This window comes from Mobula hypostoma, chromosome 8, assembly GCF_963921235.1.
Source record: "Mobula hypostoma chromosome 8, sMobHyp1.1, whole genome shotgun sequence".
In the NCBI taxonomy this organism is placed as follows: domain Eukaryota; kingdom Metazoa; phylum Chordata; class Chondrichthyes; order Myliobatiformes; family Myliobatidae; genus Mobula; species Mobula hypostoma.
In genome coordinates, this window is record NC_086104.1 from 5,328,752 (window position 1) to 5,341,091 (window position 12,340).

The 12,340-nt window shown below is 41.4% G+C and overlaps 1 protein-coding gene across 1 annotated transcript in view; it reads right to left on the minus strand.

The window, feature by feature from the left end:
• The window catches only part of LOC134350044 (uncharacterized), an 88,675-nt gene that overhangs the window by 28,282 nt on the left and 48,053 nt on the right, over window positions 1–12,340 (minus strand). The gene's annotated exons all lie outside the window — the stretch shown is intronic.

Genomic DNA, 12,340 nt, shown 5'->3' on the forward strand with positions numbered 1-12,340 from the left:
CCAAATGAATAAGTTTAAAGTGGAGACTAAGGCTCAGAGGGGATCTGAGATTGATTCTCTTTTCAATTCAAAAGACCACAAGACCATAAAATTTTAGAGCAGAATTCGGCCATTTGGACCATTGAGTCTGCTCCGCCATTTCATCATGGCTGATCCAATTTTCCTCTCAGCCCCAGTCTCCTGCCTTCTCCCCGTACCCCTTCACACCCTGTCCATTCAAGGATCTATCAACCGCTGCCTTAACTATACATAAACATTTGGCCTCCACAGCTGCCTGTGGCAAAAAAAAACACAGGTTCCCCACTTTCTGGCTAAAGAAATTCCTCCTCAACTCCAATCTACACAGAAGCCCCTCTATTCTGAAGCTGTCCCTTCTGATCTTAGACTTTTCCACCACATGCCTTCCTCACCACAGACTCAACCTGCAAATTAACCATTAGGGAATCCTGCACAAGGACTCCCAAGTCCTTTTGCACCTCTGATTTCTAAATTGTCAAAGCTACTCTGAAAATCCAAGTAAATGGCATCCATTTCCTCTCCTTTGACCACCCTGCTTGTTACCTCCTTAAAGAGCTCTAACTGATTTGTCAGGCAAGATTGTTTTCTCATTAATCTCCAAGTACCTTGAAACCTCACCTTTAATAATAGACTCCAACAATCTCCCAATCATTGAGGTTAGGCTAACTGGCCTATAATTTCTTTTCGTTTGCCTTCCTGCCTTCTTAAAGAGTGGAGTGACATTTGCAATCTTCCAGTCCTCCAGGACCATGCCATAATCAAGTGATTCTTGAAAGATCATGACAACAGCATCTGTTACCTTTTCAGCAACCTCACTCAGCACTCTGGGATATAGTCCATCTGGTCTTATCTGACCTATCTACCTTAAGAACTTTCTGCTTTCCTAGCTGGTTTTCCTTTGTAAAAGCAATGGCACTCAGTCCATCTCCCTGATAATCACAGAACTCTGGCCCACTGCTAGTGTCTTCTACAGTGAAGACTGACGCAAAGAACTCATTAATTTCATCTGCCATTTCTTTGTCCCCCATTACTACCTCACCAGCACCATATTCCAGTGGTCCAATATCAACTATCACCTCCCTTTTACTCTTCACATAACAGTAAAAATGTCAGGTATCCTACTTCACACATAAAAATTGCTGGTGAACGCAGCAGGCCAGACAGCATCTCTAGGAAGACGTACAATCAACATTTCGGGCCAAGACCCTTCGTCAGCACTAACTGAAAGAAGAGCTAGTAAGAGATTTGCTCTGCTGCGTTCGCCAGCAATTTTTATGTGTGGTGCTTGAAATTCCAGCATCTGCAGATTTCCTCGTGTTTGAGGTACCCTGCTTTATAGAATTGGCTAGTTTGGCCTCATATTTCATATTTTCCCTTCTTATCACTTTTTATAGTTGTCTTTTTGTTGGATTTTAAAGGCTTCACAATCATCCAACTTTCCATTCACTTTTGCAACTTTATATGCCCTTTCCTTGGCTTTTGTGCAGTCCTTAACATCGCCATGGTTGCCTACCCCTTCCATTTGAGAACTCATTCTCTGGGACATATCTATCCCCCACCTTGTGAACTATTCCCAGAAAGTTCATCCACCTCTGCTCTACCATCATTCCCACCAGTATCCTCCTCCAATCCACCTGGGCAACCTCCTCTCTCTCATGCCTCTATAATACCCTTTATTCCATTGTGATGCTGATACATGTGACTTATAATTCTCCCTCTCAAATTTCAGAATGAATTCAATCATATTATGATTACTGCCTCCTAAGGGTTCCTTTACATTAAGTTCCCTAAGAAGATCAAAGTTATTATACACCCAATCTAAGATGGCCTTTCCTGAGTAAACTTAAGCACAAGCTACTCTAAAAAGTCATCTCATAGGCATTCAACAGAACCCCTGTCTTGCAATGCAACGCCAACCTCATTTTCCCAATTCCCTTGCATACTGAAGTCCCCCATTGCAATTGTGACATTACCTTTATTACATGCCTTTACCAGCTCCCTTTGCAATCTTAAACCCACATCCTGGCTACTATGTACCCTTGCAGTTTCTTAACTCCACCCACAAAGATTCAAAATTTTCTGACCCTATGTCACCTCTTTCTAAAGATATAATTCCATCTCTTACCAACAGATCCACACCGCTGCCTATACCTTCCTGCCTGTCCTTTCAATACAAAGTATGTCCTATGATATTTGTTGCATTGAAATATACAGTACACAGCTCAGGATACTGGTCAACCTTTTGATTGCTAACTTTGTGTGAGGTTTTACCAGCATCTGCCTCCACCACCTCTCCACTAACTGTTCTGACACGCTGCTTCCCATCTACTTGAAACTGTAGCTTAAACCTCACCTTGCAGCATTAACAAACCTCCTGAGTGCATGTGAATAGCTCAACCAGGTGGAAAGAGTTTTTGTAATGGCTTCCTAGACCACAGACGTCCACACTTCACTCATGAATCAGTATGCACATGTCCTTCTGGGGCTTGGACGCTTACCCGGTGTACACAAAATTCATGCAGTTGAAACAGTAGCTCCAGTGGTCCCTGCATGCAGGGAAGTTCCATTTTCACTTCGAGACAAGCTTAAACAAGAACTGGCACACATGGAATGGATAAATGTCAACCAGAAAATTGAACAGCCAACAGATTGGGTGCTCCCTATGGTCATTGTGCAAAAGAAAAATGAAGCATTGTGGATATGTCTAGACCCAAGCGATCTCAATAAAGCAATCAAAAGAGAGCTTTGCATGGGCGGATGTCATGCCATGACCTGCAGGTGTCAAGTGATTTAGCAAACTTGACGCATCATTTGGGTTCTGGCAAATGAAGCTTGACAAGGCAAGTTCGAGTTTGTGTACTTTTAACACACCACCGGGAAGATATTGCTTTTTTGGCCACCGTATGGGATTCTGTATGCACCAGAAGTCTACCATAAACACATCCGCATAATATTTGAGGGCTAACCTGGTGTCGAGACCATGTTGGATGACATCATCATCTGGGAATCCACTAAGGATAAGCATGATACATGACTGAGACAAGTGCTTGATGTGACACGGAATTCCAACTTGAAATTAAATAAAGAGAAATATGCGTTTGGTGTTAAGACATTGTCTCTCATAGGAGATGTCACAGCAGTTATAATGGGTGACTTCAATCTGCATATAAATTGGGTGAACCAAATTGGTAAGGGTGCTAAGGAAGAGGATTTCTTGGAATGTATGCGGGATGGTTTTCTGAACCAACATGTCAAGGAACCAACCAGAGAGCAGGCTATTCTAGACTGGGTATTGAGCAATGAGGAAGGGTTAGTTAGCAATCTTGTCGTGCGAGGCCCCTTGGGTAAAAGTGACCATAATATGGTGGAATTCTTCATTAAGGTGGAGAGTGACATAGTTAGTTCAGAAACAAAGGTCCTGAACTTAAAGAGGGGTAACTTTGAAGGTATGAGATGTGAATTAGCTAAGATAGGCTGGCAAGTGATACTTAAAGGGTTGCTGGTGGATATGCAATGGCAAGTATTTAAAGATCGCATGGATGAACTACAAGAATTGTTCACCCAGTTTGGCAAAAGAATAAACCAGGGAAGGTAGTGCACCCATGGCTGATGAGGGAAATTAGGGATAGTATCAATTCCAAAGAAGAAACATACAAATTAGCCAGAAAAAGCGGCTCACCTGAGGACTGGGAGAAATTCAGAGTCCAGCAGAGAAGGACAAAGGGCTTAATTAGGAAAGGGAAAAAAGATTATGAGAGAAAGCTGGCAGGGAACATAAAAACTGACTGTAAAAGCTTTTATAGATATGTGAAAAGAAAAAGACTGGTTAAGACAAATTTAGGTCACTTACGGTCAGAAACAGGTGAATTGATCTTGGGGAACAAGGACATGGCAGACCAATTGAATAACTACTTTGGTTCTGTCTTCACTAAGGAGGACATAGATAATCGTCCAGAAATAGTAGGGCACAGAGGGTCTAGTGAGATGGAGGAACTGAGGGAAAGACATGTTAGTAGAGAAGTAGTGTTAAGTAAATTGAAGGGATTAAAGGCAGATAAATCCATAGGGTGAGATGGTCTGCATCCCAGAGGGCTTAAGGACGTAGCCCAAGAAATAGTGGATGCGTCAGTGATAATTTTTCAAAACTCTTTAGATTCTGGATTAGTTCCTGAGGATTGGAGAGTAGCTAATGTAACCCCACTTTTTAAAACAGGAGGGAGAGAGAACCCGGGGAATTATAGACCGGTTAGCCTAACATCGGTGGTGGGGAAAATGCTAGAGTCAGTTATCAAAGATATGATAACAGCACATTTGGAAAGCAGTGAAATCATCGGACAAAGTCAGCATGCATTTGTGAAAGGAAAATCATGTCTGACGAATCTCATAGAATTTTTTGAGGATGTAACTAGTAGAGTGGATAGGGGAGAACCAGTGGATGTGGTATATTTGGATTTTCAAAAGGCTTTTAACAAGATCCCACACAGGAGATTAGTTTGCAAACTTAAAGCACACGGTATTGGGGGTAAGGTATTAATGTGGATAGAGAATTGGTTGGCAGACAGGAAGCAAAGATTGGGAATAAACGGGACCAATTCAGAATGGCAGGCAGTGACTAGTGGGGTACCACAAGGCTCAGTGCTGGGACCCCAGTTGTTTACAATATATATTAAAGACTTAGACGAGGGAATTAAATGCAGCATCTCCAAGTCTGCGGATGACACGAAGCTGGGCGGCAGTGTTAGCTGTGAGGAGGATGCCAAGAGGATGCAGGGTGACTTGGATAGGTTAGGTGAGTGGGAAAATTCATGGTAGATGCAATTTAATGTGGATAAATGTGAGGTTATCCACTTTCGTGGCAAGAACAGGAAAACAGATTATTATCTGAATGGTGGCCAATTAAGAAAATGGGAGGTGCAACGAGACCTGGGTGTCATTGTACACCAGTCATTGAAAGTGGGCATGCAGGTGCAGCAGGCGGTGAAAAAAGCGAATGGTATGCTGGCTTTCATAGCAAGAGGATTCGAGTACAGGAGCAGGGAGGTACTACTGCAGTTGTACAAGGTCTTGGTGAGACCACACCTGGAGTATTGTGTGCAGTTTTGGTCCCCTAATCTGAGGAAAGACATTCTTGCCAGAGAGAGAGTACAAACAAGTTTCACCAGATTGATTCCTGGGATGGCAGGACTTTCATATGATGAAAGACTGGATCGGCTAGGCTTATACTCGTTGGAATTTAGAAGATTGATGGGGTATCTTATTGAAACATGTAAAATCCTAAAGGGATTGAACAGGCTAGATGCAGGAAGATTGTTCCCGATGTTGGGGAAGTCCAGAATGAGGGGTCACAGTTTAAGGATAAAGGGGAAGCCTTTCAGGACTGAGGTGAGGAAAAACTTCTTCACACAGAGAGTGGTGAACCTGTGGAATTCTCTGCCACAGGAAACAGTTGAGACCAGTTCATTGGCTAAATTTAAGAGAGAGTTAGATATGGCCCTTGTGGCTAAAAGGGATCGGGGGTATGGCGAGAAGGCAGGTACAGGATTCTGAGTTGGATGATCAGCCATGATCATACTGAATGGCAGTGCAGGCTTGAGGGGCCGAATGGCCTACTCCTGCACCTATTTTCTATGTTTCTATGTCATATCTGAAGAGGAGGTGAAGACTGACTGAGGAATGACATTAGCCATTGCAAACATTGAGAAGCCCCAAAACAAAGAGGAGGTGAGATGTTTCCAGGGTATGGTGACTTAACTGGCTAAGTTCATTCCTCAACTATCCAGTGTGTCAACACCACTTAGGTCACTCCTTCAGTACCGTAATGAGTGGATTTGGTCTCCAGATGCTGAAAGGAGTCCTAACTGAAATGCCTGTGCTGAACTTGAATGACCCGGAAAGGTGTTGGCTGATGCATCCCGGTACGGCCTTGGAGCAGTACTACTGCAGCAGCATGATGACACATGCAACCTATGCCCTATGCATCAAGAGCTTTAACAAGTGCAGAAGCTGACTATGAACAAATAGAGAAAGAGCCTCTTACCAGCACATATACAGGTCAACTGTTCCATCAGTACATCTATGGACAAGATTTTGAGTTGTGACAGACCATAAACCACTGGTCTCAATTATGTCCAAACCACTGTGAAGATACAGCACGTATTGATGATGCTGCAGAAATATAATGTGAAGATGATCTTCACATTGGGAAAATATATGTTTGCTGCTGATGTGCTGACTCAAGTAGTCAACAAAAGGGAAGAGTGACCAAGAGATTAATGCTGATATACAAGCCTATGTTGGTATGATTGCCACCTCCATTCCAGTGTCTCCTGACAGGACAGAGTAGATTAAGAAAGAAGCAGGGAGAGATAAAATATTGAAAGTACTCAGACAGTACAAGAAGTACAGCCAGCAACTAAGAATGACTGTCCAATGACTGTCCAATACAGAAGGTATGGCCTACAACTAAGAATGACTGTGCAGAAGCATCATGAACATATGAGCTTAGAACGTGGATCAGCACTTGAAGCTATGATGTTGTGGCTATTACAGAGACTTGGATGGCTCAGGGGCAGGAATGGTTACTTTGAGTGCCAGACTTTATATGTTTCAGAAAGGACAGGGAGGGTGGCATACAAGGTGGAGGGGTGGCACTGCTGATCAGAGATAGTGTCACAGCTGCAGAAAAGGAAGAAGTCGTGGATGGATTGCCTGCTGAGTCTCTGTGGTGGAAGTTAGGAACAGGAAGGGGTCAATAACTCTACTGCGTGTTTTTCATAGACAGCCCATTAGTAACAGGCACATCGAGGAGCAGATAGGGAGACAGATTCTGGAAAGGTGTAATAATAACAGGGTTGTTGTGGTGGGAGATTTTAATTTCCCAAAGATTGATTGGCATCTCCCGAGAGCAAGGGGTTTAGAAAGGGGTGAAGTTTGTTAGGTATATTCAGGAAGATTTCGTGACACAATATGTAGATAAGCCTACAAGAGGAGAGGCTGTACTTGATCTGGCATTGGGAAATAAACCTGGTCAGGTATCGGGTCTCTCAATGGGTGAACATTTTAGCGATAGTGATCACAATTCTATCTCCTTTATCAGAGCATTGGAGAGGGATAGGAACAGACAAGTTAGGAAAGTGTTTAATTGGAGTAAGGGGAAATATGAAGCTATCAGACAGAACTTGGAAGTATAGATTGGGAACAGATTTTCTCAGAGAAATTTACAGCAGAAATGTGGCAAGTGTTCAGGGGACAGTTGCGTGTCGTTCGCAAAGGTACGTTCCAATGAAACGGAAAGGATGGTAGTGTACAGTAACTGTGGTGTACAAAGGCTGTTGTAAATCTAGTCAAGAAGAAAAGAAAAGCTTATGAAAGGTTCAAGAAACTAGGTAATGACAGAGAACTGAAAGATTATAAGGCTAGCAGGAAGGAGCTTAAGAATGAAATTAGAATCACCCAATGGGAAAAAAGTTTTTTCCCATTGGGTGGTTCCGGAGCATGCGTGTTTTTTATGTGGTTGCACTCTTCATCACCGCTATTTTTGATCATCCTGTATTGGTATGTGCTCTGCGCATGTATAAAGTAGAATAAAATTATAGTATGGTATTTAAACGAATTAATATAATAAGTGGAATGTATGTGGCTGGCATCTTACTATTAAATGAGAAAAGACTTTTAAAATTATTAACCGATTCCCACCTGATATAATTTTTGCTCAAGAGACACATATCAGGGTGGGATATCAAAATAGATTTTTTGGATGGTGGAATGGTTTGCAATTCCACTCTACTTCTCAGAGTAAAACAAAAGGTGTGTTTCTTTTTATTAAACCTAATATATTTATTCAAGAGGATATTGAATCAGATTCTAATGGTAAAGTTTTAATTGTTAAAGGAACAACCTGTAACAGAAAAGTTGTTTTGGTTAATTTATACGGTCCTAACTTAGATGATCCTTCTTTTTTAAGAAATGTATTTGCTTCACTGCCTGATTTAAATGAATATATGCTGACAATGGGCAGGGATTTTAATTGTTGTTTAAATCCTATGATTGATAGGAGCTCAACCAATCAGCGACTTCCAAATCGATCTGCATCATTTATTAATTCCTTTTTGATCGATTTTGGGTTGATTGATTTATGGAGGTATCTCCATCCCGATAATAGAGACTATTCTTGCTTCTCACATATTTATAAAAATATTCGAGGATCAATTATATTATAACCGATCCCCACTTCTTGCCTAGTGTTAAAACCTGCAAATATGACACTGTTGCTATATCTGATCATGCGCCTCTGAGTTTGTCTTTTGAATTTGATGATGTCATTCTTGTCCACCCACCTTGGCGCATGTCTCAGACATTATTGCAAAACTCTGACTTCGTCAGTTTCATCGAAACCCAGATAAAATAATTTTTTCTTTTCAATGATATAGGGGGTATGTCTAAATTAATTATATGGGATACATTTAAAGCATTTTTATGTGGTCAGATTATTTCTCATTCAGCTAAATTTTAAAAACAGACTAAAGCAGAATTAGATATAATTTCAAAACAAATTAAAGATTTAGATAATATCTATGCAATTTCCCCTAATACTGATTTATTTAAACAAAGGGTGGAACTTCAATCACAATATAACCTGTTATTAACTCATCCCATTGAAGGATATTTGCTGAAGTTAAAGAGCCAATTTTATATGTTTGGAGATAAAAATAATAAACTGCTCGCATCTCAATTAAAAATGGCTGCAGCCAAAAGATAAATCATGAAAATTCGTAGGAAAGATGGTACCTTGGCTCAGGAATATGAAGAAATTAATAAGATTTTTCAAGATTTTTATGCTGAACTTTATAAATCTCAATGTTCGTTAGATTCCTCTGAAATGAATGCTTTTTTACGAAACACACATCAAATTTGCTGGTGAACGCAGCAGGCCGGGCAGCATCTGTAGGAAGAGGTGCAGTCGACGTTTCAGGCCGAGACCCTTCCAAGGGTCTCAGCCTGAAACGTCGACTGCACCTCTTCCTACAGATTGCTGCCTGGCCTGCTGCGTTCACCAGCAACTTTGATGTGTGTTGCTTGAATTTCCAGCATCTGCAGAATTCCTGTTGTTTGCTTTTTTACGAAAGATTGTTTTCCCTAAAATCTCGGCTGCGGATCAAAAAACTCTTGATGCTCAATTCACTGAAGTCGAAATTCATAAAGCTATTTTTTCAATGCAATCTGGTAAGTACCCGGGACTTGATGGCTATGCTGTAGAATTTTATAAAAAATTTGGAAAGTTGCTTTCTCCGTATATGTTGGAGATGTTTAAGGATTCTTTTGTGAAAGGTGACTTGCCCTCTACTTTTTATGAGGCTTCTATTTCTTTAATTCTTAAAAAAGATAAAGATACCACTGACTGTGCTTCATATAGACCTATTTCAAAACTGAATGTCAACACTAAGATTCTGTCAAAGATAATGGCCAATCGGTTGGAGAATATTTTGGGTAAAATTATTTTTAAAGATCAAACAGGCTTTATAAAGGGTCGCTATTCTTTTTCAAATGTTTGGAGACTCTTTAACATTATATATTCATCCTCTTTTAAAACTCCACAATGTTCCCCTTACTCCAGTTAAACACTTTCCTAACTTGTCTGTTCCTATCCCTCTCTAATGCTATAGTAAAGGAGATAGAGCTGTGATCACAATCTCCAAAATGTTCTCCCACTGAGAGATCTGACACCTGACCAGGTTCATTTTCCAATACCAGATCAAGTACAACACCAGAACAAGTACAGCCTCTCCTCTTGTTGATCTATCTACATATTGTGTCAAGAAACATTCGTGAATACACCTAACCAACTCCACCCCATCTAAACCACTCACTCTAGGAACATGCCAATCGGTATTTGGGAAATTAAAATCTCCCACCACGACAACCCTGTTATTATTACTCCTTTCCAGAATCTGTCTCCCTATCTGCTCCTCGATGTCCCTGTTACTATTGGATGGTCTATAAAAAAGCTCCCAGTAGCATTATTGACCCCTTCCTCTTCCTATCTTCTATGAACAGCGACTCCATAGACAACCTCTCCACGGCTTCCTCCTTTTCTATGGCCGTGACACTCTCTCTGGTCAACAGTGCTCCACCCCCACCTCTTTTGCCTCCCTCCCTGCCCTTTCTGAAACATCTAAAGCCTGGCACTTGAAGTAACCATTCCTGCCCCTGAGCTATCCAGGTCTCTGCAATGGCCACAACAACATAGCTCCAAGTACTGAGCCACGCTCTAAGCACATCCGCTTTTTTCATAATAGTCCTTGCATTAAAATAGACACATCTCAAACCATCGGTCTGGGTGTGTCCCTTCTCTATCACCTTCCTATCCTCCCTCTCAGTCTGTCTCCAAGCTTCCTCTATTTGTGAGCCAACTGCCTCTTCCCCAGTCTCTTCAGTTTGATTCCCAACCCCTAGCAATCCTAGTTTAAACTCTCCCTAATAACCTTAGCAAACCTCCCCACCAGGATATTGGTCCCCCTGGGATTCAAATGCAACCCCTCCTTTTCTTAATCTAATCCTAATCTTATGCCAAGTTCCATCTACCTGCATCCAGACCATACACAAAATCATTCATTCAGAAGTCAGGAGGCAGAGCATCCAGGAAAACCTGGTTATGTTCCTTCTGAGTTGGCTTGGCGCTCCGTACATTCACCCTTCTTCAGTGTGACTGTATTTTACTGTCATTTTAAACACACTTACTATCTTGTATGTGCTGTGTGTGACTGTTGGTACTGTGTTTTGCACCTTGGTCACAGAGTAACACTGTCTCGTTTGACTGTACTCATGGGTATTCATGTATGGTTGAATGACAATTAAACTTGAATTGAATCTCGACCACTTATTATTTTGTATACCTCTATCAAGTCTCTGCTCATTCTTTTACGCTCCAGTGAATAACCTTTCCCTATAGCTCAGGTCTTCAAGTCCAAGCAACATCCTGTAAATTTTCTGTGCACTCTTTCAATCTTCTTTACATCTTTCCTGTAGATAGGTGGTCAAAACTGCACACAATATTCAAATTGAGGCCTCACTAAAGTCTTATACTACTTTCGGGCAGATGGTTGGTGGCTCAGAGAAGGAAAACTCTGATCTCAAACCTCTGCTGCCTTGCAGTTATACCCACTTACGGGCAAGGATTTGGGAGTAAACCAAGAGGGAGAATTACAGAACTGGATTCCCTAAGGCAGTCTTATGCTGAGATCAATGTCAACTGGCAACTCCAGTGATGAAGCTGGTACCAAATTGTATTGGTCTCTGTCGTTCCTTTGGGTTCATCAGATGTGTGGAGAGGAGGAACTTGGTACAATGGAAACAGCTTGCTCTCTATATCGTACTGGCCAAGCTTGCGTATCTGGACAGCTAGGCCACAACATCCATGGTTGACCTTGACTGCCGGAAGCCTCACAATACAACTTCAACAAAATATCCCAGCTCCTGTAGTCAATACTTTGAATTATGAAGGTCAATGTGTCAAAAGATCTCTTTATGAAACTAATCTGTGAAACCACTTTGAAGGAATTATGGACCTGTATTCACAGATTCCTTTGTTTACCTTACTCCCCATAACATTCACTATGCTAGGTTCTGTCCTGTTTGTTCTTCCAAACTGCAACACTTCACACTTCTCTGCATTAAATTCCATCTGCCACATTCTATCCCATATTTCGTGCTGGTCCAGATCCCACTCAAACTTTGATAACCTTCTTCACTGTCCACCATACCCCCAGTTCAGGTGTCATCCACAAGTTTGCTGATCCAGTTTAACACATCATTTTCTAAACCATTAATATAGGTGACAACTAACAATGGACCCAGCACCAAACACTGTGGTACACTTTTAGTCACAGCCTTCAGTCAGAGCCAACTGTCTGCTACTCTCTGGCTTCTCTCACTAAGTCAATGCTGAATCCAATTGATGACTTCATCCTGAACGCTGAGTGACACACCCTTCTGGGAAGCTTTCCGTTGTCAAAGGCCTTGCTAAAGTCCATGTAGCAATGCCTATCCTTCATCAACATTTTTGCAGAATAAACCTGTCGATGTTGAACATTAACGTTTCCTAAGACAATTGACAAGGTTACACAAGTGCAGTTATTTGTTGGTTTTGATGGACTAACCAGACTGTGGATGACTCTAGAGTGTTAATGGCAACATTCATCAGATTAAATAGTCCTCATACAGATTATAAAATATCTCCAAGTCATGTTGGGGATCTGATAAAAATCATCAGTGCGTATGCTCTGAGAAAATTCAGGAATTTAGTCAAACACTTTAGCAAGTTCCA